This window comes from Acomys minous, assembly GCF_964271855.1.
Source record: "Acomys minous genome assembly, chromosome: 13".
Classification (NCBI taxonomy): Eukaryota; Metazoa; Chordata; class Mammalia; order Rodentia; family Muridae; genus Acomys; species Acomys minous.
In genome coordinates this window covers 43,898,505-43,925,431 of record NC_140495.1, presented here as the reverse complement: position 1 = coordinate 43,925,431, position 26,927 = coordinate 43,898,505, and the positions used below count along the sequence as shown (strand labels likewise).

General features: G+C 42.9%; 1 protein-coding gene across 2 annotated transcripts in view; it reads right to left on the bottom strand.

Moving 5' to 3' along the window:
• The window catches only part of FAM83B (family with sequence similarity 83 member B), a 71,370-nt gene extending 48,497 nt beyond the window's left edge, over window positions 1-22,873 (bottom strand). Inside the window, exon 1 of one of the 2 annotated variants that reach the window (XM_084753614.1) lies at window positions 22,811-22,873. The gene's annotated coding sequence lies outside the window, so the exon portion shown is untranslated. Of the gene's footprint in view, window positions 1-11,096; window positions 11,436-22,810 lie in introns of those variants that run through there. The other variant, XM_084753615.1, reaches the window with a different exon arrangement.
• Between the last annotated feature and the right edge of the window lie 4,054 nt (window positions 22,874-26,927).

The following is a 26,927-nucleotide window of genomic DNA, read 5'->3' as shown; positions in this document are numbered from 1 at the left end:
GCTACATATTACAAAGGGCCAAATTAGTAAGTATTCAAAACTATTAGTTAATCATGCCATATTTGGTGGTTTAAGGATAAAAGCAAGTAGAGATCGGCACATAATAAATGAGTTATGGGCAGCCCTGAGCAGGAGGCAGGCTTCGGGTGAAGCTAGGGCTACAAGAAAAAAAAAATCTGATGCTGCAGCGGAAGATACTTTCATTCCAGTTAAGGCCAAAAAACTCAGGCAAAAGAACAAGCCAGAAATAAGGGTATTCAGGACTGGGGGGTAAATTTCTGGTATGCAGGCAAACAGGTTTCTTTTGGGAGTAAGAGACAGAGCAGAGCAGAAAAGCCTGAGCCAGATGTGGAGATCTGGAGTCTTCCAGTCCTGCTCTGGCTCTGGTTGGAGGCTTCATGGCTGACCCCTCCTTCCCTGCCTCACTGAAAGAGACATGGGGCTTCATCTCAGTCAGACGAGGGTGGGCTTGGTGGGTGGGTCTGAAGTCCTGAGGCCCACTGTAGGCCTCACAACACAGCTGCAGCCTGGGTTACAAGAACCACAAAGCCGATTTGACCAAAGCTGCATTGTCAGTGCTTCTGACCTACTTTAACATTCTAACCTTAACTGATTTGTTCAGTCTACCTCCCACACCCATTCAGATTCAATCTGTGAGGGGGCAAGCCCCGAGACCATTGCTGTTCCTCACAAGGCTCGGTCAAGACTCACAGACAAGTTGTAAGGGGGACAGACAATAGAGTCTGCCTATGAGCAAGGATCAGAAGGACCATCATATGCTGAGGCTTTCACTGTGTGTGTGTGCGTGTGTGTTGGTGGAGGGGGTGGGGGTGGAGGGTGGGGGGTGTTGGGGGGCAGGGAGGGAAAGAGAGAGGGAGAGAGGGAGAGAAAGAGGGGGAGATGGAGACAGGAAGGGAGAAGGAGAGAGGGAGAGAGGGTGGGAGGGAGAGAGGGCGGGGCTCTTGGCGGGAGGATGCTGCATCTAAAGTCAAATTAGGCAGCACAGTGAGACTGTCTCACAGAAGCAGGTGCCGGAGACCCAGATCAGTAGCTTGTGTCAAAGTCCTAGGAACAACCCTGAGCCTTCAGTTTGGGGCAGGGGTGAGGGATGAAAACAGGACATGCTCTTTCCTGCTTCCCGGAATCCCTTTTGCTTGAGTAATGGCTTAAACCAAGCCTGGAACACCAGAGCTGTGCCTGGATCCTTGCTTTGTGGCGTAGCATCTAAGCTCTACCACTGTGAAGGTATTGCTTCCGCTCGGGTATAGCTAAGGAACCATCTGTCAGAATGAGGGTTCTAACATGGAGATATAAAATGTGCTCCTTTTACAACTTAATTAGAGTTGGCTTGATCTATTGCTATGGTCCAGTAACATATAGCAAATGTTAAGAAATTTCTCAATTACTATATTTAATGAAATTTAAAAAATAAAATGCCAGGCAACAGATATTATATGGAAACGTTTATTAAATGAGCATGGGGAGAGAAGGAAAGGGGGGGGGTACCCCAGAGAGAGACAGAGATGGGTGGCCTCGGAGGTAAGAGAGAGAGGGATCAGGTGGGTGTGTCCTTTTATAATCTTAGGTAGGGCCACGCCCAGTGGGAGGTGGGCAATGACATCACAGGTAGGCAGACAAGGAAGCAGAGTCACAACACTATCGGTATCTGGTGTTTTCCTGATCACATTTCCTTCCAGTTCACTGCTTAATGGGGACTTGCACCAGAGAACAATATCTAGAAGGGTTTTCAAATGCAGCCGCTTGCAGGAAGGGATGCTATTGGCATCTAGTGGGAAGAGAGATCAAGGATCCTTCCACGGAAGCTGCAGGGGCCCAGAGTGGACACTCACAGTAAGGAACTACATGGTACAAAACGCCAGTGCGGTGAATTTGAAAAGTTACCACTTTGTTATCCTCGTACACGCTCTGTAGTTTGAGCGTTTTCCACCTCAAAGCTTCAACTGTTGAAAATTTGGTCTCTAATAGAACAGTAATAAAAGGTGTTAGGACTTTCAAGTTAGGACCATCAAGAGAGGGACCTGGCAACAGTGATTAGGTCCTAGGAACTCTAAGAAGTGTAGACTTTCTTTACCAGGGCTGTGGTGGTGGTGTACACCTTTAATCCCTGGAGGTAGAGGCAGATGAATGGCTGTGAGCTCAGGGCCAGCCTGGTCTACAGAGTGAATTCCAGGACAGCCAGAGCTACACAGAAACCCTGTCAGCAAACCAAACCAAAACAAACAAGAAAACAAACAAAAGAGCAGACTCTCAGTAGAGACTGGGCTGAGGACAAGAGGGTGGGGTGGAGGCAAAGTTAGAGCCCTTGCAATTGAATTCTTTAGCATAAGAATGGGTGGCTCTCAAGGAGGTCAACGTCCTCTGAGCACAGCTGCTCCTTCCACACACAGACTCCTTTTACCCTTTCACCTTTCTCTAAGAGCTGATAAGGCTTGAGGCCCTAATGGGAAACCAAGCTCTTTGCCCTGCAGGAATGTGATGGAAACACATTTCTTTACACATTACTCTACTTCAGATATTTCATGACACCACCACCACCACCACCACCACCACAACAACAAGGGAACAAGACACCTTACTAAGTCATACTTTTCCAATACTCATTAACACTCTTTTTGGAACATAACACGTGACAAGGAGACAGAGCTTGTTTTCATGGGACACGATAAATCACTGCCTCAGCTACAGTTTCCTGTGTCTGGTGAGCTGCATTCTTCACCTGATAACGCCTCTGTGTCTGGTGGCCGAACGAGAAATCCCAGCTATCGTCTAATTGTAAAAAGTGGTCAGTAACTAACTACTTGTTCATTAAAAAAAAAAAAAGTTCAGATTTGAGGGTCAATTTTATTTAACTCTTAGAACTTTACTTTTTGAATCTCTCTAATATGTGAAGATGGATGTCTGGATGCCTGTTAACCACCTTGGAAGTTAAATTCATAAAGTTCCTAAAAAAACATCATTCATCCCTGGTTTTTTATTCTGCATGTGAAAATTTCGCAACTGTGCAAAAACTAATTGCTAAACTGTGTGTGCAGTGGGAAGCCATAGAGGTTAACAGGAAAAAGACCACAAAGAAAACCGATGATGTCACGTGAAAGGCTCGTCAGAAGGGGACAAAACTGCACTTTGAACTATTCCAGAAAGGGAGATAATAGGAGGTTCATTTAACAGTCAGTGTGAAATGCCACGTTGGAGGCAGTTGTAGGAGAGTGCACAAGCCACTTGTAAGGAGTTTGGATATTACACACAAGACTTAGGACAGCAACATACTCGATATTTCTCTTTGGGAACAGTGTCCTTCCAGATCGGTTTATCTGTGTACAAGGAAGACTTGTGAAAACAAATGCTAGAAACAGATTTTAAGAGAGAATACAAACCAATATCACTTCACAAATGCATATTGAAACTAAAGAGGGTCTATATTTACTCACAGACTTAGGATTACAGCCTTAAAGAATTTTCCTGAACTTCCCCTTAAAGTTTATTAGAGTACTAATTTAACTAGGTGTGGCTCCGAACACAAAACTCAAGAGTACTTTATTAATAATAACTAATATAGCTAGGAAGCATGTGTTCTTTTTATGTGGAAATAATGAGTTAAGAAAAATGAAAGTCTCAGCGCGACATAAAAACTGAGCTGACTAGTGGGATTCACTGAAAATAAAGTGATTCATCCTAGGAAAACACCCTTAAAGTCCATGCGTCATAAAGTATAAATACTCTAGGTATCAAATTTGACGTGTCATTGATAGCAAGCACATAGATATTTTAAATGTAAATTCTGTTACTACAAAGACTATAAAACAAGCCAGAGAGCGCTATCTCACAGATTTCTTTGGGAAAGCAACTCTGCCATTGTCAGAGATGCTTCCTCCTGCAGTAGATGGATAGCAATACCAAATTCCACAGCTATGTACAGAGAGTGAGGGAACACCCAGTCCTGGAAGGGATGCCTCCATCAAGCCCCTTCCTCTGGGCTCAGGAAACTTTGCAGAAGAGGGGACAGAACAATTTTAAGAGCTAGAAGAGATAGAAGACACCAAGAAACCATATCTTCCAGACACAACAGGACTGACAAACTCATGAACTCAGAGACTATGGCAGCACACATGAGGCTTACACATGTTCAAGACAGAGAGGGTCCCAGTGCTTAGAGGGAGAAATGGCCATCATCATCCATCCTTAAGCACGATCCTGTCTCCTGGCAACAGCTTGGAAAGGGAAAACTTAACTTTCTCCAATGGAGTCCTACTGGGTGTATAAGCCATACTTAAGGGTTGTCCCCATGTCCAGCAGAAGAAGCCAGCATGGAATGAACTCAGTGGTGTCCTTGTAGACTTTTGTCTTATATTGCTTTGTTTTGGACATTGTTTTTATTGTATTGATGTCTTGTCTGTATATTAAAATTTCTAATTCTGTGTTTTAATATTTCTGTGTATTAGTGTGTATGTGTTTCTTTTACAGTATCTTCATCTCTCTCTGTCTCTGTCTGTCTCTGTGTCTCTGTCTTTCTGTGTGTGTGTGTGTGTCTGTCTGTCTGTCTGTCTCTCTCTCTCTGTTTTCCTCATGTAAGAGCAAGAAAGGCTTGGAGTTTAATGGATGGGAGGTAGGAAAATCCAGTATGATGGCAGAGGGATAACCGTGATCAGAACATATTGTATGAATTTTCATGAGGAATGTGCAGAAAAACGTGAATGTTGACTTTAGACTTTATGTTTCAAAGTTTCAAAGCCTTTATCTTTTCCTGTGGTGCATGGAGCATTTTGGTAAAGACTGCCATGACAGATGAATAAAAAATGTGCATAGTCTGGAGGTGGTAAGTAGTAGTGATAGGGCGGACGGGGTAAGGTAAAGCACAGATGTCTAAGGCACATGCTAGTGAGAATTCCTATAGAGACACGTGACAGAACGGGAATAAACGGGCAGCTGTGTCTGCATTTCCATCTTACAGCCTGAGATGCTGTCAGACATTTGAAGATCTATCAACTAGAAAATGAAAATGGTTTAAAGTTTCCATGCAAATGTAACTTTAGGAAGAACACAGTGAAGTGTGAACTCAGAGTCAGAAGGGAGTATCTAGGTCAACACTGTAGAGCTAACCAAGGAAGATGTGAGTCAACGCAGAAAGAGCCACAGAGCGTTCCACCTGCTCTGTGTTGTGCAGCTCTCATGAAGGTGAATTCAGGTTTGATGTGCCCCTAAAATGAAAAGGCCATGAACATGTGTGCTCTTTAATCTCGGAAACACTAACATGTCTCTTGTACATAAGTAGATTTAAAACTAATCTACAAACTTCATCTTAACTCAACTCTAGCAAGCTTGTTTTAAAGCATTGCAGTATCTGTATGGACCAAAATGTTGCATGAAATCATACATTTATGTCATTGAATAAGTTCTAAACATAAACCAATCTGCCCCAAGAAAACTTAGCTTTATTTAGAATCATTTATGTTAAAGTTTACTTGTAATTAACATATAAAGGTATTAACACACATAAATCTATCAGTATTTACACCTAGGACATGTTAATGCCAATGGTTATTTTAAGTATTTTTGAAAACGCTATAAGTTTGAGCATATTCTAAGTATAATACTAAATAATATTTTCTTATTGTAGTTAGAGAATGTTTATATTAATAGACAAAATATTGTTCCTGATATTATATAATTCTGCATAAAATTGTTTGAATGAAACTCATATGGAACAATCTTTCTGTTAGGTCAAGACCAATATTCTTTTATTCAATAAAGTATATTTTAAAAAATAAATTAAAAAATCTTAGGTCCCTTCTAACTTTAATTTGTTAGGTATAAGGATTGTGTTTCTCTTCAAATTGGATTACTAGAAATTTAGAATGATAAAACATTTAAGATGCTATAATAAAATTATAAACTTATTATAATATAAGTAATATCTACTTCTGATATCCAATGTCATTATCATTTTAAAGTGGTTTCATAATTACACTTATAGTGAAATGGCTCAAAAGCACGTGTTAGTCAGCATAAGGGACCCCTGTAGGAAAACCCCACTTTGCCACAGGGCCTGGGTGCAAACAGTCCAGTGAGTAGAACTCCTTACCTTTTTGAGGTCATGGAAAGGTCAAACTAGAACACCTCAGATTCACCTTATTAACCTCAAAGCAAATTCTAGTCACTCAGTATCTAATTATTTTTTAATTTCCTTAACTTTTTAAGTTAGAAGATGGAAGCAGCAATATCACTTTCACATCAGTATAATCTCAGGGTTTACTTATATTTGTTGTTATCCAATACATTTGCCATTGATCTAATATAGTAACTTCAGATATTGGGTTGGCAGGGTAAATACTGGCAACATTAAAATATAAGCATTATTTAGAAGTCCATACTGAGGAATTCTCACAAAGTCATTCATAAGAAAAACAATAAGGCAGCTGTGTAAAAGGCTTAATCACATAAGCTATCACACAGGATTTTTCCACACTAAGTTTAGAAGGAAAATGTGGTAAGCCAAGCTTTTTTTTTTTTTACAATTTTTTAATTAATTTATTCATATTACATCTTGATTGTTAGCCCTTCCCCTGTTTCTTCCCATTCTTCCCTCCCTCCCACTTCCCCCCTTCTCCCCTTCCCTATGTCTGTGATTGAGGGAGACCTCCTCCCCCTATATATGCTCTAAGATTATCGAGTCTCTTCTTGGTAACTTGCTATCCTTCCTCTGAGTGCCGCCAGGCCTCCTCATCCAGGGGACATGGTCAGAAAAGGAGCTAGCAGAGTTCATGTGAGAGTCAGATCTCACTCTCCACTCAATGGTGGAGAATATCCTGTTCATTGGCTAGGTCTTGGTAGGGGTTTGAAGTTTACTGCCTATATTCTCCTTGGCTGGTGCCTTAGTTTGAGGAGGACCCCAGAACCCACTGCTTGTCATAAAGTTCTTCCTGTATGTTTCCAGGACCCTGTGGGTCCTACTATTTCCCCATTCTTCCATGGTAACTCTCGCCTAAAGTCTCAATAGGATGTCCTCTCCTCTGACTCACTTTCTCAGTAAGTAAAGTTTTTCATGGTACGTATACTTTGGACTAAGTGTTTTGATATAAGTGAGTATATACTGTCTTGCTCACTTGATTTTTGACAAAGAAGCCAAATCTATTCAATGGAAAAATGATAGCATCTTCAACAAATGGTGCTGGTCTAACTGGATGTCTACATGTAGAAAAATGCAATTAGACCCTTATTTGTCACCATGCACAAAACTCAAGTCCAAGCGGATTAAAGACCTCAACTTAAAACCAGAGACATTAATTCAGTTAGAGGAAAAAGTGGGGAAGAGCCTGGGACATATTGGCACAGGAGACAACTTCCTGAACAGTACACCAACAGCCCAGGCCTTAATGTCAACAACTAATAAATGGGACTTCATGAGGCTGAGAAGCTTCTGTAAGGCAGGGTAAACCAAGCTTTTACGGATTCCCAAACTATTCCTGAGTTTCTGTCCACCAACCTTTCTGTCCTCTAGCAGCTACAGTGAATGGAACATGGCCTTCCTGGTGCCATCGTCTGTTGTGCTATACTGAAGTGTTCCAATGTTGGTCTGTACTTAGTAATTGAAACAAACATTTGGATGGATAAATATATACAAATAGTGATGCCAGGAAAACACTCAAAACATAACAAAGCACGGTGCTAACGTGACAAAATAATAAACATTAACAATGGTGAGCTGGGAGTGGGGGTTAATTCAGTAATAGCATATTTACGTGACACACTTAAGTCCTCATTTGCCCCCCAAAAGAACAATAAAACTGTGTCAAAGTCAGCTAAAGTAAATTCTGAAGTGTGAACTAACATCCGAAAGTTACACAAATACAGGACTGCACAAGTTGTGTGGCTCACTGTTTAACGTACACTAGTTGAAAAATGAGAATTCTTAATACAGAAAATGATCAATTATGTGAAATAAAGAATCAGAATTGTTTTAAGGACCCAATGTGAAAATACAGATGGCCTAGTGGGAACGTGGCTCAGGTCTGACTTCTGCTGAGACCTCAGTTCTGTGATGCAAAGGCTCAAAGACTCAAAATGCTCACCAGGAAGACAGGTAAATTTAACAGTTCTAACCTCAGAAAGTGTCTGTAAAGATTAAATGAGATGCAGCTTCTCATCTTTTTTTCTTGCCATGCAATAGTGCTTAAAGTTGCCAGGCAATAACCTAATGAATTATTTCAGGTACCAAAGAGGCAAAATGTCAGCTAGAGTTCAGTCCTGAAACCTACGCTAAAACATGTTGTGCACAATGGATGGCCTGTGCTTATGGTCTCAGCACCCGGGAGACAAAGACTGGCAGGTCACTGGGGCTCCCTGGAAACCATTCTCCTGGGGAGTTTCAGATGAGAGACCTTGTCAATCACAACAGCAACAACAACAACAAACAGTGGACCTTCTGTGAAGAAATATAGACATGTGCGCACACACACACCCACACACCCACACCCACACACACACACACACAACGCCATAATAAGACTCATTATCTTGTACAGTGAATATTTTTACATAGAAAATAAACTTATATAAAATAATATATCATGTTCGTCGGCTAGGTCTGGGTAGGGGTTCGAAGTTTACTGCTTATATTCTCCTTGGCTTGTGCCTTAGTTTGAGGAGGATCCTAGGACCCAGATCTGCCTGTCATAAAGTTCTTCTTGTAGGTTTCCAGGACCCTGTGGGTCCTACTATTTCCCCATTCTTCCATGCTATTCTCGCCTAAAGTCTCAATAGGATGTCCTCTCCTCTGACCCACTTTCTTGGTAAGTAAAGTTTTTCATGGTACGTATCCTTCATTGAGTGGAGAGTGAGATCTGACTCTCACACGAACTCTGGTGAGTTCCCTTTTCTGACCACGTCGTCCCCTGGATGGGGAGGCCTGGCTGGTGGCACTCAGAGGAAGGATAGCAAGTTACCAAGAAGAGACTCGATATTCTAAGAGCATATAAAGGGGAAGGAGGTCTCCCTCAATCACAGACATAGGGGAGGGGAGAAGGGGGGAAGTGGGAGGGAGGGAAGAATGGGAGGAAACAGGGGAAGGGCTAACAATCGAGATGTAATATGAATAAATTAATAAAAAATGTAATTAAAAAACAAATAAAACTGCTATGAACATAAAAAAATAATATAAGATAAACATAAAAGTATAAGTTTCCACCCTTTTTCCTCACTAAGCTCTTTCTTTTTCTATTTTTCAATACCTGGCAGGTACCACTGATTCAAAGCACCTAGGTGATTTGTGCTGGGTAGCGACCAGTTAGAGTCCCCCCCAAGCCCATCTTCCTGGCTGGAGGTGGATTCCCCCTGTTGTCTGGTGAGCTGTGCAGTTGTGCTCCAAGGCTAGCTTATATTTCCTCCAGCTGTTCCCTTCTGTGTCCTGAAGGCTCAGGCCACAGCACACCTGTAATCATGACCAGCAGTCTGGAAACCCCGTGACCTCAGATAAGCTTCCAGGCCATCTGCTTCTAGATTTTAAACATTTCACCCAGGGGGCAATACTTCCTTCAACATTTTACAGATGCACAGAATATTTACAGCCAGAAGAAACCGAGTGATCATTTTGTGGATTACCGTTCCCCTGAATTTTATGAATACTGGATTTTTGTAAGACCTATTTTATACATTTCAGTATAATTTAGAGAATGAAATATTAATTGCTCATCGAATAAAAATTCCATCCATAACATGAGCCACTCTGGCATCCTCATGAGTTGAAAGGCATCAAGGGCAAGGAAAGTGGAACAAAAGTCAAGGAATTCTGAAGTAATTCACAGAATGCATTTTATGTCTGGGAGGAACACTCTCTCTAAGCAGATGGCAGCCTTACTTCTATATTTTAGATCCACGTTTCCTCTTGAATTACCCTCTGTGTACACTGTAAGAGTGCATTTGTTTTTCATATGCATGTCCATTTGTTCCAAGACTATTTATTGAAAAGACCTGTTTCTTATCATACCCTCCAAAGCTTGGAATGTTTATCTGTCCACTGAAAACCTCATACTACATAAAAGGCCTTCTATTTCTGAGTGTTCCTTTCTCTTTCTCGGATGTTTTCATTGGTTCATATGTCAGTTTTAGAGTTTTTGGATGTTGTAGCTTAACGTCAAATAATAGAAGTCCTCACCTTTTTTTTTTCTTTCTCCTTCAAGATTGCTTACTATGTTCTGGGACTTCTATATTTTTCATAAGTGCTTTAAATCAATTTGAAATTTTTCGCACTGGATTAGCACACAGGGTGCAACTTAGGAAGATCCAAATGAAAGAGAAACGTGGGGCAAGATACAGGAAAATAGAGCCGAAGGGGAGCTTCCAGGCCCTAGTCTGCCCCTAGCAAGTCAACACCTCCCAAGGAAGATGCGATTTGGAAATAGCCAATGGAAGAGGCACCCAGGTAAGAGACAGGAAAGGAGGGAAAGAGGAGTTCCCAGGCCCTGAGGCATGGCTGTCCCTAGCAAGTCAACACCTCTCAAGGAAGAAGGATGTGCAAGCTTCACTTCTGGTTTGGTTGCTGGTTTGTGGATGCCAACTAAACATCCTAGCCTCTGAATGCAACAACAAAGCCAGAAGGTCAGAAGCTTTGTGTATGCCTTTTAGTAACACTTAGAAATTCTACTAGCTATGGTAGTAATCCTAGATAACAAGTGGGCTTAAAAAGTATTAAATAAAAGCACACATATAATTAGAGGAAAGTTTTGTAAAATCAAAATGAATAATTCCACAAATGAAAGTGGATTTTTATTATTTATTTATTTATTTATTTGGTTCGCAGTTTGAGAAAGGCTCTCGTGTGAAAGGGATCACGTAAGGTAGTGGGCAGGGAGCAAGAAGGCGATCCTTAGGGCAACAAGGTTTATTTAATGGCAGAGAGAGTGTGGCAGGGTGTGAAGGGAGAAGCCAGGGGATATAGTTTCTTCATTTGGAGACGGGGGCGGAGAGTGTCTCACACTGTGGGGAAATATGTAAGGACCATAGTTTGTGGGGGAGGTATGGAAGAAGGGCACCATAGGTGTGTTCACTGGACAGTCCAAGGATGAGCCCCATCCCTTCCATACCTGAGGCCTCTAAGTTCCTAGGTGCCTTTCATTCTCCAAGAATCAGGAGTTTGTTTTACAAACTCAGAGGGACTGTTTACCTCTCCTGTAGGTGCTGAGATCCCAGAATCAACAGTGAGGAAAGGCTCCTGGGGAGAGAGAGAGAGATAAAGCTATCTGGCCTGTGGGACTTAGCATTTCTTTCCAGAAGCACCTTTGTCCTGGGAACTTGCCACAGGCTGGAAGACACCCTCGAGAGGCGCTTGCTGATGTCTATAAGGCAGAAGGAGGTGTGCTCTGTTTAGCCCTCAGTTACAAACCAACATCAAGTAGCCCAGGCTAGCCCAGTAATCTAAAAACTGCTATTACACAGAGGCTGGTCTTGAACGCTGGGCCCTCCTATTTCTATCTTCTGTGTTCTAATATTACAGACTTGTAGCAGCGCACCCAGCTCACAGAGGTGTTTTTCTATAAATGGTATTTCTGGAGAAGATTTTAATTTTTGAAACCTCTTTTCATATTTATTAATTAAAGACATTTATTAATGAATATATACTATTTTGCAATGGAGGCATACTAAATCTTCAAAGAAGTGCCTCAGAAGTTATTTTTAACTTTAGCCACCTAGTCATTCCATGCACTTAACTGTTGGCAGTCTGTGATCCAGAATCCTACATATAAATCTGTTTAATGATCATTACACAGTGATGTAAACAGTACAAAGCATCCAGAAGGTGAGACTACTGGGGTGAAGGAAGGAAAGGTAGGAAGGGAGGGAGGGAGAAAAGGAGGGAGGGTGAGGGAGGGAGGGAGGGGAAGAAGGAACAGAACAGAATAGGATGCACGTCATTGGAAGTCCCTGCACAGAGTTGTCACAGCACCGCCTACCCAGATCAATAGCCAACTGTCTTCTACAATGAGGGCATCAATCGTGCCTGTCTAAGCACAATGCAGAATGCTCACTAGTAACTGTTAAATACTTGGGTAATGATTAATAATAATAATAATAATAATAATAATAATAATAATAATAATAATAATAACAACAACAATGTACTACCTTAGTAACTCCAGTATGATGCATTAGGACATACTGCAGCTTAATTTAAAAATCAAACTATTGATGCAGAACTTCTTAAGATTCAACACAGAGCCTTTTGTATTAAAGGGCGGTGTTGTGGTAGTACAAAACACCAGGCTTCCAAAAGAACGGTGAGAACACACTGTGCACCTGAAAGCAGCCCCGTTGAACGCATAGAGTGGACTCAAAGGCCAAGTATTAGCTTCAATGGAGCCTTCTCAGAATAAAAGAGACATCACTTAGACCATGTGTTTCCATTTCCTAATCACATCAAACTCATTCTGCAAACAGCTTTTGTACCCTCAAGTTAATCATAATGACCTTAAACTGTGTTTTCAATACAAGTAGTGATTCCAATGAGATGTGAGCAAGACTCATTTTTCTTATTTCTTGTATGTGTTTTGTTTCTATATAAACTTATGTTACTGGAAAGACTGAGAATTAAAATTAATTACAGTCCTGTAGTTTGGTGTATCATTGAGATGAAACTGGAGGAAACTATATTGGAGTTCAGATTCTATTTTGACACCACACTCTTTGGTTATAGGTCACAGAAAACCGAGAAGGAACAGATCTGGAGAGCCACTACTGGCTGGCGTTCATGGTGCCAAAGATCTCATGCCTAGTAGTGGGTGAGCTGGTGGAGGGGAGGGGGAGGCAGAAAACTAATCCGGGATCTTGCCTAGTTAAAGAATACAAATGCTAAAGAAGCTGTGGTATGTTTACACTATGGACTACTACTCAGCTATTAAAAACAAGGAATTTCCAAAATTTGTGGACAAATGGATTGAATTATAAATGATCATAATAAGTGAGCTAACCCAGAAGCAGAGAGACTCAAATGGTATATACTCATTTATAAAGGACACTAGTGCAAGGGGCATGTCCCATGAAATTCTTCACTTACCAGGAAAGTGGGACAGAGGGGAGGACATCCTATTGGGACTCTAGGTGAGAGATGTATGGGAGAATGGGGAAATAGAAGGATCCAGAGGGCCCTAGAGACCTATAAGAAGAATATCTTGATGGGAAGATCTCAGCCCAAGGGTTCTGCTCAAACCATGACACCAACCAAGGACAATATGTGCACTCACCATCAAATCCCTACCTAGATCTAGGCAAGGGACAGGACAGTCTCCACAGTTAAGTGGAGAGTGGGGACTGACTTTTACATGAACTCTGGTGCCCCATATTTGGCCATGTCCCCTTGATGGGGAGGCCCAATGGCACTCCGAGGAAGGGATAGCAGACTACCAAGAAGAGATTTGATACCCTAGCATCATATTCAGGGGAGGAGGTCCCCCTCAGTCACTGTCATAGGGAAAGGGAATGGGGTGAAAGCGGGAGGGAGGGAGGAATGGGAGGATGCACAGGATGGGACAGCAATTTAGATGTCATATGAATGATTTTATTTATCAATTACAAAAAAAGAATACAAATGCTACAATACTTACCCACTGGGCAAAGTATGCCCACTGGTACAATAGTGGCACCACTTAGAGGCAACCAACTGCTTTGCTGTTAAGCTGCCTTCTAAATATTTATGTTTACCCTCACAGACCAGCACAGTTCTCAGTCTGAAGAAGCCCTTTCCCTTTCTGCAGAGGATGGTTGGTGCAGAGACTCAAACCTGGTCGACATGCTAAGAATAAGAGACTGATGAATGTTCCACATTCTACAACCCATCTCTATCAGCATCCACCGCACCCCCACACCCACCACTCACATACTAGGCTCAGTGAACACCACTGAAGAAAGAACTGAAGAGCCAGAGGATAGGGTAGAGTAACATGAAAAGCCAGATAGGACATTGCTGTGTCAACCATGAACACATAGCAGCTATGGACATCTGTCCAGAACTGGGCCCTCCAATCTTCCACTACTGATAGACAAGCTGCCCACTAAGTCTCCATTCCTTCCTGAGGAGCATATGACATTGATGGTTGCTAGAGAAAGGAATGTCATTGTCGCTAATGGCACAGCCACTGAGGGACTACGTCTGAAGGAGTTTGTTCAGAGTGAAAGGAGGGGATGAGAAGAAGCCCTGGGTAGTAAACATAATCACAACACACTCAACCTGTTGGAAAGGGAGATAGCGAGATAGGGAGAGAGAGAGAGAGAGAGAGAGAGAGAGAGAGAGAGAGAGAGAGAGACAGAGAGAGACAGAGAGAGACAGAGAGACAGAGAGAGACACACACAGAGAGACAGAGAGACAGAGAGACAGAGACAGAGAGAGAGATTGAGACTATTTTGTATCTTAAAGGAATAGCAATGAGAAATTATTAAATAAAGTGATCTTCCAGCTCTCTCTGTGACAGGCCAAAGCAGTAACAGGATGGCACAGAGGAATGTCTTTTCCTTGAAGACACTGCAGATGTGGGGGAAAGGTTTTTAAACAGCGATAAGTAAGAGTGTCAAAGGTCTCTGAAAGCCTCTGACTCATATCCTAATGCTAGGATCTGGGAAAGTTTAAGAACTCCCTCAAAGCTCATCATCAGAGGCGCCTCTTTCCTCGTTGCCAGCGTTGGGATGAAGGAGCTCTGCTTCCCTGCTTCCCTCTCTTTGCTCACCAAAAACAACCTCACCCAATGTCACATCCACAGGCCACGGGCCATGGGCCATGGGCCAACCTTAGCCGCTGCCTGCTCTGCTCAGCGTCCCCACCCACGTGTCCATTGGCTTGCGGAGGGCTCCCTGGACATGCAACAGAGATACAGTCTTTCTACTTAGCATCCCAGTTACTCGCTGTTGTGCCAGCTGTGCCACGTGCCTAGAACGGCTTGTTTGTGTTCACACTGATTTCTTGGTGCCCGTTACCATCTCCTGAGAGAGCTCTTCCAGACTACTTGATTTAAAGGGGGCCCATCCTCACGCCGTGCTCAGTTTCGCTTTATTTAGTATGTAGTACTTGCTCTGTGAAGTGTCGTCACACGCATTGGCTCGCTGGGACAGCTTCTGAGGGGTGTGTGCTAACTTGCTGGTGAGCTGGCAGCGCTGTCTAAGGTAAGGACTGTTCTCTTAGGTAACAACTTTCAATTCTATTCACTGTGCAACTACACAGGAGAAATAAGGAGTGAGCCTGGTGCCTCCCATCTTGGTTTTGCCTTGGTTCTCTTCCTCACTTTACAACACCCTTCTACAATTCCCCACATGTCAGAACCTTAATAAAATTTACAACATGTTTAGACAAAAGACCACAGGCCAGAAGTGGTCTTCGGTGTTAAAATGTTCGACATGTGTCATGAGCACTGCTGTCCCACTTTTTAAATCTACTTAAGAAAATGTCATTTTAGGGACGTGTTGGCATTTACAGACGAATGATATAGGGAGGCAAGGCAAATAAATGGTCTAACAAGAACTCTCAAAACGGCGTTTCAAACAATTTTAACAAAAGCAATGAATCTCATCTATGAAAAGGTGAAAGTCTATAAATTACATGTCAAAATGTGCAAGGTCAGACAAAAACAGCTGCAGGCTCTTTTTTTTTTTAATTTTATTTTGATTTCATTATGTTATATGTCTGGGTGTTTTGCATATATGTCCGTCTGTGTAGCATGTGTGTGTGTTGCCTGCTGAGTCCAGAAAAAGGCGTTGGATCTCCTGGAATTGGAGTTACAGACACTTGTGAGCCACCAATGTGGATGCTACAAACTGAACTCTGGTCCTCTGGAAGAGCAGCCGGTGCTCTTACCTGCTGAGCTATTGCTCTAGACCAACCTCAGGCTCCTAAAAGAAGCTGGGAATGATACCAGTGAAGACAAATTTGTGAAACTAAAGAGTCAAGAAAAGTGTAAATGTTGATATTACATCTCCCACGGAAAGACTTTAACATGCGAGAATAATCATGCATGTAATGGGATATCACCCGGAGGTCACCGCTCCTTGCTAGTCACGGACCTCAGGCCTCCTTTTTAAGCAGGTTCACTGAGGCAGCTGTACCATAATGGAAATAAACCGGTTTTCATCTTATTTTTATTTGTAGAAACTCTCAATGAAAATCAGATAACTAGCCTCCTCTCTGTCAGACTTGTTTTCTCAATCAGCTTATTGGTTTCTTTCATTTGTTTATAGTCCACCTGCACACTTAAGTGTGAGTTAATAAAGTGCTGTCTTTAAGTTTGCAAAACTGCTGCTGGGTTTGGATGTCTTGGCCTGTGGACTCCGAGGGCAGAGCTGCCCTGGGAGGCCTTGATGTAACGCTGAAACCAAGCCGGTGTCCAGAGACTTCTGTCACAGATCTAAACCTCTCACGCTCGAAAATGCTCTTAATATTTCTGTTTCTCTGCGATCTGTTCTTACAGCACAAGTTAGACTGACAGTGATAGAGGGGATAGCAAGGCCACATAGGTCTCGAGTTCTGGCTCCTTAGTGTCTGTTTAGAACAACTTGCCTATATGCATGCATTTTAATGTAAATATTTAAAGTCTCCTCTCTCTCTCTCTCTCTCTCTCTCTCTCTCTCTCTCTCTCTCTCTCTCTCTCTCTCTCTCTCTTTCTCTCTCTGTCTCTGCTCAAAGTCCTGATTTCATAGCAAGGTCATGCATGTGGGTCACACTTGTTAGGATGCTCAAAGGCTCTGGTCCTATAGCTTAGAGACTCATTTTGTACCACTCGACCTTGGAAAGGCTTCCTTCATTTCTCCTCTTGCATTTCAAATGGCAGCTCCTTGACACACAAGATTTAACATGCTCAATGAGAGTGACTCTACTTCACCAGGTACATTACGTCAAGACGCTGGGATACCCACTATTAACAGCAGAACTGAGTCATGACTTTTGATTAAAATCAAGGTGACTGGCCCTCTGCTGCAAGAATAGCGCTTTCTACCAGTGCCCTTCTGATGACACTTCCGATGGATGGACTGATGTTTCTTCCTTCTTTTTGCTTGACATAGAAACTGCACATACATATTAAAACTTTGAATTTTCTTCATTACAGTTTCACTACTATGATTTTTTTTTAAAAAAAGAAGGATGAACAATCCATACAAATAGACTGCCCTTGTATCTTTGTCTACACTTTGTCAGACTTTTAAAAATATAGATACACTAACTCTTTTTTATTCTTGAGAATTTCATAAATGTATTTAATGAGACCTGACCTGATCCACCTCCCTCCCCATTTCCCACCTCTACCACCTCCCCGTCTTCTCCAACATGGCCCCTCTTGACCTCTCCTTTTCTTTTCTGTTTCTTTTTCTTTTTGGCAATCTACTAAATCCAGTTAGTGCTCATCTACACGTGCATAGGTGCAAGGCCATACGCCGGAGCATGGGAAACCTACAAGGGCCACAGCTTAAAAGAACGAATGATTCTCCTTCCCCAGCAGCTATCAACAGCTAATAGTTCCTAAGCACATGACCTTTGAACTGCCTGGAATCTTTCACATAAACACTGATGCACAAAGTACTTTTTCCTTCATATAATTCTAGATCACCATCTACCAACTGCAGAGTAAACCAACTCACTGCCCACCAGGCGGTCAGCATGCATGCTGCTCCTACACGATCATTTGCTTTCGTTGCCTTGCTTCCACAACTGAGTACTATGATGCATGGTGTTTTAGGGCTATGGAAAAACCAACGTCCATACTGTGGTGATGCTCACCTCATAAGTTAGGGACAATGTAAGCACAGAGAGAATTGACTGGCCATGGCAAAAGAAGAACATCCCTGACTCACTCCGAAGGTCATTGTGCATAGCTTCTAGTGAAAGAAAGCAGGCATTTTAAAGATGTAAAATGCTGGGGATACATTGTTTAATGTTTTATTTAACTTTCAAAGTGAGGCTGTTAATTTTTTAAATAATCATTATACGTACTGTAATATGTACTATATAGAGTTCCCTTTGTAAAATGTGCTTTGTATTCAAACTCTGCACAATGTTGTAGATTTTTGGAAATGTATAGGGTATTAAAGTAAAACTTTTCTGATAGAGATGACAGGCAGGCATGAAAGAGGAAATGCCTAGATAAATAGGTGCTCAGAGGGGGGAAAATAAAAGGGAGAATAGAAATAAAAAGATATGAAAGAAATAGAAAAAGTATTGAAAAGAAAACAGAACAAGAAGGGACCAAAGGACCCGAGGAAAGACAAGAGGCGGCTTCTTCTTCTTCTTCTTCTTCTTCTTCTTCTTCTTCTTCTTCTTCTTCTTCTTCTTCATGAGCAATAGAAGAAGAAAGTGGAAAGGGAAGAAGGGTGCAACTGAGAACGAACCACAGGGTACAGACAAACTTAGCTGTGCTGCACATCTCTCTGGCAAACAGGTCAGATATTATATTTATCTGAGGAAAACACAGTTCTTTCCAAACATGAAGGAACAGCTGCTAAATGAGTCAGATGAGACTGTCTGCAGTGACTGCGCAGACCATTGTGCTGGTCAAAATTAAAACCGTCATTTCTTGTTGTGTGCACGTAAATGACAGTCCATGCAAAAGGCCCACACTGACTGAGTCTGTCACAGCCGCTGGGGGGGGGGGGCGGGTGGAGGATGACACATTTGGGTGCTCTGGACATTCCCTCTCCCTCCCTAGTGAGCAATGCTTGCACCGTCACAAGAGGAACCTGATGGTAATGCCAGCTAAAACATGCAAGGAAACCATGACAAGAAGAGAAGAGATCATGTGCTTCCCAGTGATACTCTGGGGGAGACCATTCACAATGTTTTCAAGTGCTCACAGTGAGAAATGATCACAGGGAATTTCAGAGCAGAGTGTGTGTGTGTGTGTCTGTGTGTGTGTGTGTGTGTGTGTGTGTGTGTGTGTGTGTGTATGTGTGTGTGTTTCGGGGCAGGGGCGGGTGATGGAGTGGTCACCTGAAATATTTCACAACCACAGAAAAACCTGAAAGTCGGTAGAATTAAGCGCTGTAGCCAAAATTATAAGTAACAGAGATCTGCTAATGTCCAGGTTAACTAACGATTCATAAATCCATTGCAACACCCGCAGGGATGTGAAGCACTCATCCGTGTGTATTCCACACCACCCTCAGGTTTGTCATCTGGGAACATCCTGATATCTAAGAATGATGTCTCATTTCCTCTTCTCGGGGAGGGGGGGGAGGGAGGGGGAGGAGGGAGGAACGGACCTCTTGGAACACAACGCTGAATATTTCTAACGAACGGACAGTGTGAAGAGCACACATATCCTTTTGATATCATCATTACGGTAACATGGCTGTATAAACCTTGTAAAACAGACCCAGGCCAGGCCAGGAGACTGCACCTGACATTCTGCCCGTACTCAGAGGAGCTAATCATCCAGTTCTACTTCACTCTGACCAGGTATGAGCAGTCTCAAAATTATCAGGTAGACTGCGCAATTATAAATGTCATCTGCCCCAGGGGATATTTTACCCCTCCTCGAAAGCCAATGACACAATAAAACAACGTAAAAAAAAAATCGCACAATAATTAGATGTCCCCAGAGGAGAATTTTCCTCAAATGATCCATGATCATGTAATTAAAAATCTCCCCAGCATTGACCTGTGCAGTGAACAGCCCTTCTGTTCGCATCTTTCCACCTGGTGGTAGGAAGATTGCTCCTCCGTGATGAGGGTAAAGTATGTGCCTCAAGCAAGCGTGAGGGCCAGCTTGGGATTGCCAGTGCCGAAGGAGAACAACAGGTGCATGGGCTCTTCCCACTTTGCTGGGGAATTAGATCATCAGAGCTCACTGGTCAGAAAGCCTAGCACAACTTCTGAGCCTCAGGTTCAGTGAGAAAATAAGGTGGAAAATAAGGGGAGGATGGCTGACTTTTACTTCTGTCCTCCACGCAGGGTAGAGTGCAGTACACACACACACACACACACACACACACACACACACACACACACACGTTTACACCTTCATTCACCTTCTACAAAACCACAGGCACTGAAAAATGATTTTTCTCCCCGATCCCCATTTTGTCTCCCTCTATGTGTGTTAGCTTTCCTGATCCCTCAACGCCACGCCTTCCCAACTTGTCCCTCTACTCCACACACACTCCTGTCCCTCGAGGCTCCAGTGCCTCTGCTCCTGTCTCGGGTGACCACAGCAAACAGCCTGACAATGGCTGGCAGTACCCACGTCCTACTAACTGTACCCTACTGTGGGGCTTGGGAATACTTCAAGAGAGAGAGAGAAGAGGAGAGAGAGAGAGAGAGAGAGGGAAGGAGGGAGGGAGGGGGAGAGAGAGAGAGAGAGAGAGAGAGAGAGAGAGAGAGCCATCTCATGAAGAAGGGCAGTCCCTCTGAAGGCCCTAATACATTTTTCTCAGAAAAACGTTGGTTTTTGATTTTTAGTGTCACTTAAGTGATATTTGTATAAAACTTTATCCACGGTATCCTTAAGCCTTGCTTTCAGCTGAAAACTGTTTTAAAGGAGCATACCCTCTGATCCGAAAATAATAAATTCACCAACGAAGCTCTAAGACACAACTTGCACAAACTCGAGCTTATGTGAACAAAGTTACATTTCACACCTAACAATGACGTGACATTTAACAGATATAATTTACGGACACTAACATCTTACAAGCAGCAAAGGGCCAAACAAACACACCTAACTAGCTAGACAAGGATAACGTGTCACTTTGCAAACAGTCAAATTAAACTAAGTGGCCCTCTTTGAAAGGCATCCAACAATGGGATTTACGCTTGTGAAGACCGAGGCCTCACGGAGACCGCAGGTTCACCACAGTTTTCTGTGGGCCAATGCAGAACAATATGCTACATCGTGTAAACTTGTTATGGTTTTAGTATAATGAATGGGAGTGAATGGGGGGGGAGGGATACAGGGTTGGAGTCAGCTTGAGAAAATAATAATAAGGGCTGTGAGATGTCTCCGCCAGCGACAGCCTGGTGGTACAAGTCTGGCGACCTGGGTTAATTCAGGGTTAAAGAGTTGTCCTCTCCCCTCCAAACACTTTGCAACACACACAGAAGCACCCAGTAATATAAAATATATTTTAAAAGGAATATTCTCAATCAACAAGCATCACCATAAACTATAAGGGATGCTACTGAAGGGATAAAATGTGTGTGTGTGTGTGTGTGTGTGTATGTGTGTGTGTGTGTATGTGTGTGTGTGTATGTGTATATGTGTATGTGTGTGTGTGCATGTGTGCAATTATTATTCCACTCCAAGAATTTTGTCATTTATGAAATAAATCCAAGAGCATAAACTATAAGGGATGCTACTGAAGGGATAAAATGTGTGTGTGTATATATATATATATATATATGTGTGTGTGTGTGTGTGTGTGTGTGTGTGTGTGTAATTATTATTCCACCCCAAGAATTTTGTCATTTATGAAATAAATCCAAGAGCATAATCACAGAGACATCACTGAGTCAGCACCAGGGAGGGGTGTGGCTTGTCTCTGCATCTAGGCAATCCCTTTCAGCAACTGTTCAACTGAGCTGACTGTCCCACAGTCATTTCTGAGCAGCTGCCGTCTCCACCTGCCAGGCTTAAAAAGGTGATCCACCCATCCCCTCAGGCAGGCTCTGCAGGGTGCACGGAGCACACTTAACAGAACCCTACATTCCTAAGTCCTAGCTCCAAAAAGCAAAGAGGTGGAGTTAGCAGTCTGATGCTGTAGGGACACAGCTCCAGCGCTTGGAACTAACTAGCAGTGGCAGCCTGGAGAGAGGACAGACAGATCCCTAACCCCTCCTCGAAGTCACCCTCACTCTGCTTTGGAGAAAGAGCTACAGCCTGCTCTCACTACTACGCGCCTCTCGTTATCCGCGTCCTTTCCCTGTTGCTTGTCAACACTGATTCACCATCAGTCAGATATCCTTGGGCTCTTGGGCCTGTTGGGATGAGAAAGGGAAAGATGGGAGGTGCCCTGCCAGGAACCTCAAATGATTGCAGTCGGTTGAGTCCGAAAATGGGCTGTGGGAAATTATAATCTCGCTCCAACTGCTTGCAGCCAGCACGTCTTCTTGTCTGTGTTTTTGTCTCTTGCTCTGTAGTTACTTAGTTTCCACCTCTGCATCAGAGACCTCGTAATCTATAGCCTTATCACAGTAACCATAGCCAACGAGCCACCAGCATTCCCATAACCTCCCTGTCTCTGCCCTATTGTTTTTTTTTCACATACTGATGATTCCAGAAACAAACACACACTCTCCAACACCCTCAATCACAGGAGACCCATCGCACAGAACAAGGCCTCAAGTCTAGAAGACATCTCCTGCAGACACACTCTTCCCCCCTTAAGGTCACAGCCTACCAGGAACGGATTCCCAAAGTATCAGATCATCTGGGGAGCTTGGTGAGGTCACAGACCCAACCAGAGTCGTAAAAGCTCAGGACTACCACCCAGCACACAGAAAGTGAATCATAGAAAAACTCTTTCTCTTCAACTTCTGCTTGGCCCTCAAGCTCTTTGCAGCCTAGCTCTGGGCTTCCTGGACTCCTGACCCCTCCTCCTTTGCTCTCCCGAGACCCTCTTCCTCCTTAGACCTCCCCAAAGGTCCTTCTCAAGAGCAGGAAATTCATCTGAGCGATCCCGGTGGGCGGCGCCTGTCCTCAAGACCGCTCCTCCAATGCACCCGCGCACCTCACTTTCCAAACTTTGCAACTCCCTCTCTCCAAGTCCGAGGAAGAGCCCGGGAGCTCAGCTCGGCGCTCCTCGGGAGCCTTCCCGACCCCCGCGCTCCACTTACCCGCCACCTCCACCACCGCCGCCGCCGCCACCACCGCTGCAAAGGTGGCGCCCAGGAAGCCGGGAGGAGGGAGGCGCACCTGCGCGGGCGGGAGGCTGGCCGCACCTCCCGGGCGGTGCCGAGCGTGTCACTAGGGGGCGGCGAGTTCCAACAGGTCCCGATTCAACACACGGCGCAGCCCGCACGGCCCAGCGTCCCGTCTGAACTCAAAATCCCAACCTTGCACACAGCACTCTTTCTTTTCCTTCTCGCCCGCCGGGCTTGGACGCTAGAGCAAGTCTGGACACCTGCGTGCTGAGAACAGGGAACCGGGAAAAGGCCAAGCTTACCTGGGAAAAAGGTGGACCTTTCAGTAGCACTGGGGTGCTTTCCGCCTGGCTTTTGGACCCCGGAATGCACCCTGGAGTCCCAGGCTTGGAGCCAGGCTTGGGTCCCTCCTGCCTGCAGCACCCAGCGGCCCGCAGCACACGGTGGTAGCTTAGACCCCAGGCCGCTTTGGAAAAGACAGAAGTATACTGGTCATTCAAAGAATGATTTAAAACAAAACAAAACAAAACAAAACAAAAAAACCACATCAGTTTGGGTATGGACTTTTGATTGTCCCGATTACTTGGGAGGAGAGGACACAGTTTAAAACAAGGATGTAAGCAATACAAGCAGCTCATCCGAGGTGACAAAGGAAGAAGGAGAAACTGCAATTTGATTTTTAACAGAAACACAACAGTAAATAAAAGTTGTATTCCCTTACCTCTCAGATAAGAGTAACCTGTAACAAAGCCACCAAGATACAACTATGACAGACAGCGTTAAAATGGCAATCTCTGAGGCTGGAGAAGTGGATCAGTCCATAAGAGCACTGGCTGCTCTTCCAAAAGACCTGGGTTCGATTCCCGACACCCACAGGGCAGCTCACAACCATCTGTAACTCTAGATTGGCGGATCCAGCGCCCTCTTCCGGCTTCTACAGCCAGCCGCCTTGAACCCATATGCAGGCAAAATAACCATATACATAAAATAAAAACTTTATTTCAATGCAGCCTAGTATAGGAACAAGTTCATATTCTAGCATGGCACTTAAAAATCGAGTGGCCCCTGAAGAGCAAACCTCTTTGGAAAATGCAGTTGGCACATGGCCAGGTCCTGAAAAAGTAGAATTAAGGATAAAACAGGAAATGAAAAACATTCTGGACCATATCGGTCCCTTACCCAATTTGGCCATGCAAAAGATGCATTCAGACATATGGTTTGCTCACACTCGATATTAGTTATCCCCCAAGACTGCGTTGAGAACTATGGATTTAAAAGATCGTTTGTAAAGCATAGTGGCCTCAGGTGTGTGGTAAGAACATAGAAAACACCCACTGCTCTTACATTGAAGCCGTGCTGTGAGGGATCCCGAGTCAAGCTGAAAAACATGCACCATTGACAGCAATCTAAATAGTCTGACATAAGTTCTAAACTAAACTTTATATCCATCCGTAGTGGGGAAAGCACACCAGGCACGGGAGCAGTAAAAACGGAAAGGAACGACAAATGTCCGGTCAGTGAGGCTGAGGACCACTGTGACTGGGCCAGAGTCAGGTTGGTAAGTAAGAGGGGAGGAGGGAAAAGAAGCCGCGGCGGCTCTTCAAGCTGCCAAAAGTGCACAGTGGAGACAAAAAGCCCACGGATGGTTAGGGAAGGGTGAGAGAGTATGGTCATGGGACAGACTGTTTCCAATGTGTCGAGACTCTCTGTAACCTATAAGCACCCGGAAAAACATTCTGGGAAGGAAGTACCGGAGGCGGAAGGAATAACAGACACTGAACAGGGCCCACCTTGTCTGTCTCTGCATGCAAACGGCATACGTAATTCATTCTACCTGTTTTCTTTTCTAACCCGTTTTTATTGAAGATAACTAAAATTAGAGTGTTATACTCAGTTATACTCAGAAAGTCAAAGGGTCATTGAGAAGTCTGAAATCCTGAGTAAAGAGCTTCCAAGATAAGCCTTCTAATAAAAGCAAGCCTAGTAAATAGCTTTACCGCATCTAGAAAGTTCAGTCTGGAATCTAATAACGAATCGGTAAAATATTGTATTCAGCAAATCTTCATGGATTTCTTGTATTGAGCCAAGCACACATGGGGGATGAACAACAGTGCTGAAGTAGCTTTCTGTCTTTAAAGTACTTGTTCTTTAATAGAGAAAATTACAGATAAAGCATCTGAATCCAGGGAGTAGTAGGTATGCATACAAAACACAGATAGAGTCCAAGAGGAGAAACCATAGAAGAGGGAAGCCAAAACCTATTGAGAAAGAAAGAATCCATGTTTTAAATAGCATTTCCTGTTTTAATTATTTTGTTTTCAATAATCACAAATCCCTTAAAAATTCTTCCATGTGTAATACATTGCAATTTCAATTTGTTATCAGGGCTCAGTCATTATTTGTACACAAGCGCTGACAATGCCTGCTAGGCAGTCAGGAAAAGCCATCAGTATAGGCAGAAGCCATATGAAAAATAGCAAAATAGACACTTTTTTTTTTCAAAATCACAAGTACTTTGGGAGGAGATTACCAAGCAAAGTTCCTACCAGTGTTGGCAAAAATGCACTGCTGGATGCAACACCGCATCAGCTTGTGTTACTGCATGTCACTGGGAGACTTCTGGGAAAGCATTTAAACAGATGTCACAACCATTTCATGTGTCTCTTACATTTAAATTGTTACATAAAATATTGCACGTTACTGGTTCAGCAAAATTGTTGAGAGTTTTCTATAGGCATAGCATCTACTTGGTTAGGATAAGAGTGAAGGATTAACAAAGCAGAGTACAAAACACGAGATGACACCTCTAGGAATTTAATTTTTGTCCAATTCCTTGATTTGTGTGTGTTCATATTTATGTAAACATTGAGCATCTTTGCCATTTAAAATCTAAAAATATAGGAGCTGGAGAGCTGGCTCAGCGATTAAGAGCACTAACTGCTCTTCTAGAGGTCCTGAGTTCAATTCCCAGCAGCCACTTGGTGACTCACAACCATCTATAACGTGATCTGATGCATACTGTTTACATAATAAATAAATCTTTACAAAAATAAAATAAAATCCAAAAATATGGTATGAGATATTTCTGCAAAGAAGTGTGGCACCAAATATAGGTTAGTAGGATTATGTACCCACATAGTTTAAGGGTTTTTTCCTTTTCCAATTTGCCCCACTACTATGTTTTTGTTTTGTTTTGTTTTGTTTTTTTGTTTTTTTAGAAAAAAATGAGACACTTTTTAGTTTGGGCTGAATCCAATCTTTCTATTTATAATATAGCACTGGGAAAGTGGTTTTTTTTTTATCTACAAGCATCTGTAAAAGATTAAGCAATATTAACAAATTATTTTACGGAAGAGGTAAAGGATAAAATGACTTAATTAAAACCACAAAAACTCGTGGTAATTTATTTTTAATAGCTAAAATCATTATCTCCTGTGAATGCATTCTTCTTTCTCTGGGATAGACCAAACACCCCAAAACATTATGTTGCTTACATTTTTCATACTACAGGTAAATCACTTTTGGAATCTTGCCCCTGTTTATTGGTGTTACCACAATAAAGCAGTTAGAGTGGCAGGACTTAAAGTAAAAATAAGATTATATTTAATATGCAGTGCTGATTCTTTTAATTACTTGACTTTAGAAACATTCATTATTCTTCTATTAAAATAACCTGAAAACTCCTCCCCCCTTTAAATATGCTTTAAAATATTAAATGCAGCATCCAGGAAGTCATTAGCTTTTTATCATTGTTGTGGGTAAGCATGAACAGTCATGTTCAAGGTAACTTCAACAGTATGTGGCAATAGCCAACAATAACAACAGGTGCCCTGTATTACCTTTTGTATTGGTTTTGTATTAAAGATCTGTACTGGTTTTGCAGAAATACATCAGCCTGTTGTCTTTAGAGTCGCTCACTTCTTGCCTGTGATTCGGAGTTGGCTAAGGTCTTAGAAACTTTCTGTTCATAATTAAAGGAGAAGACGGAGAAACTGCACACATATAAAGGGAGAAAAAAAAAGCAGCAGTAAGTTGTCAATGGCAACTGCTTTTTCTGGAAGGTGTGGTTTAGGGAATGTCTACAGGGTAC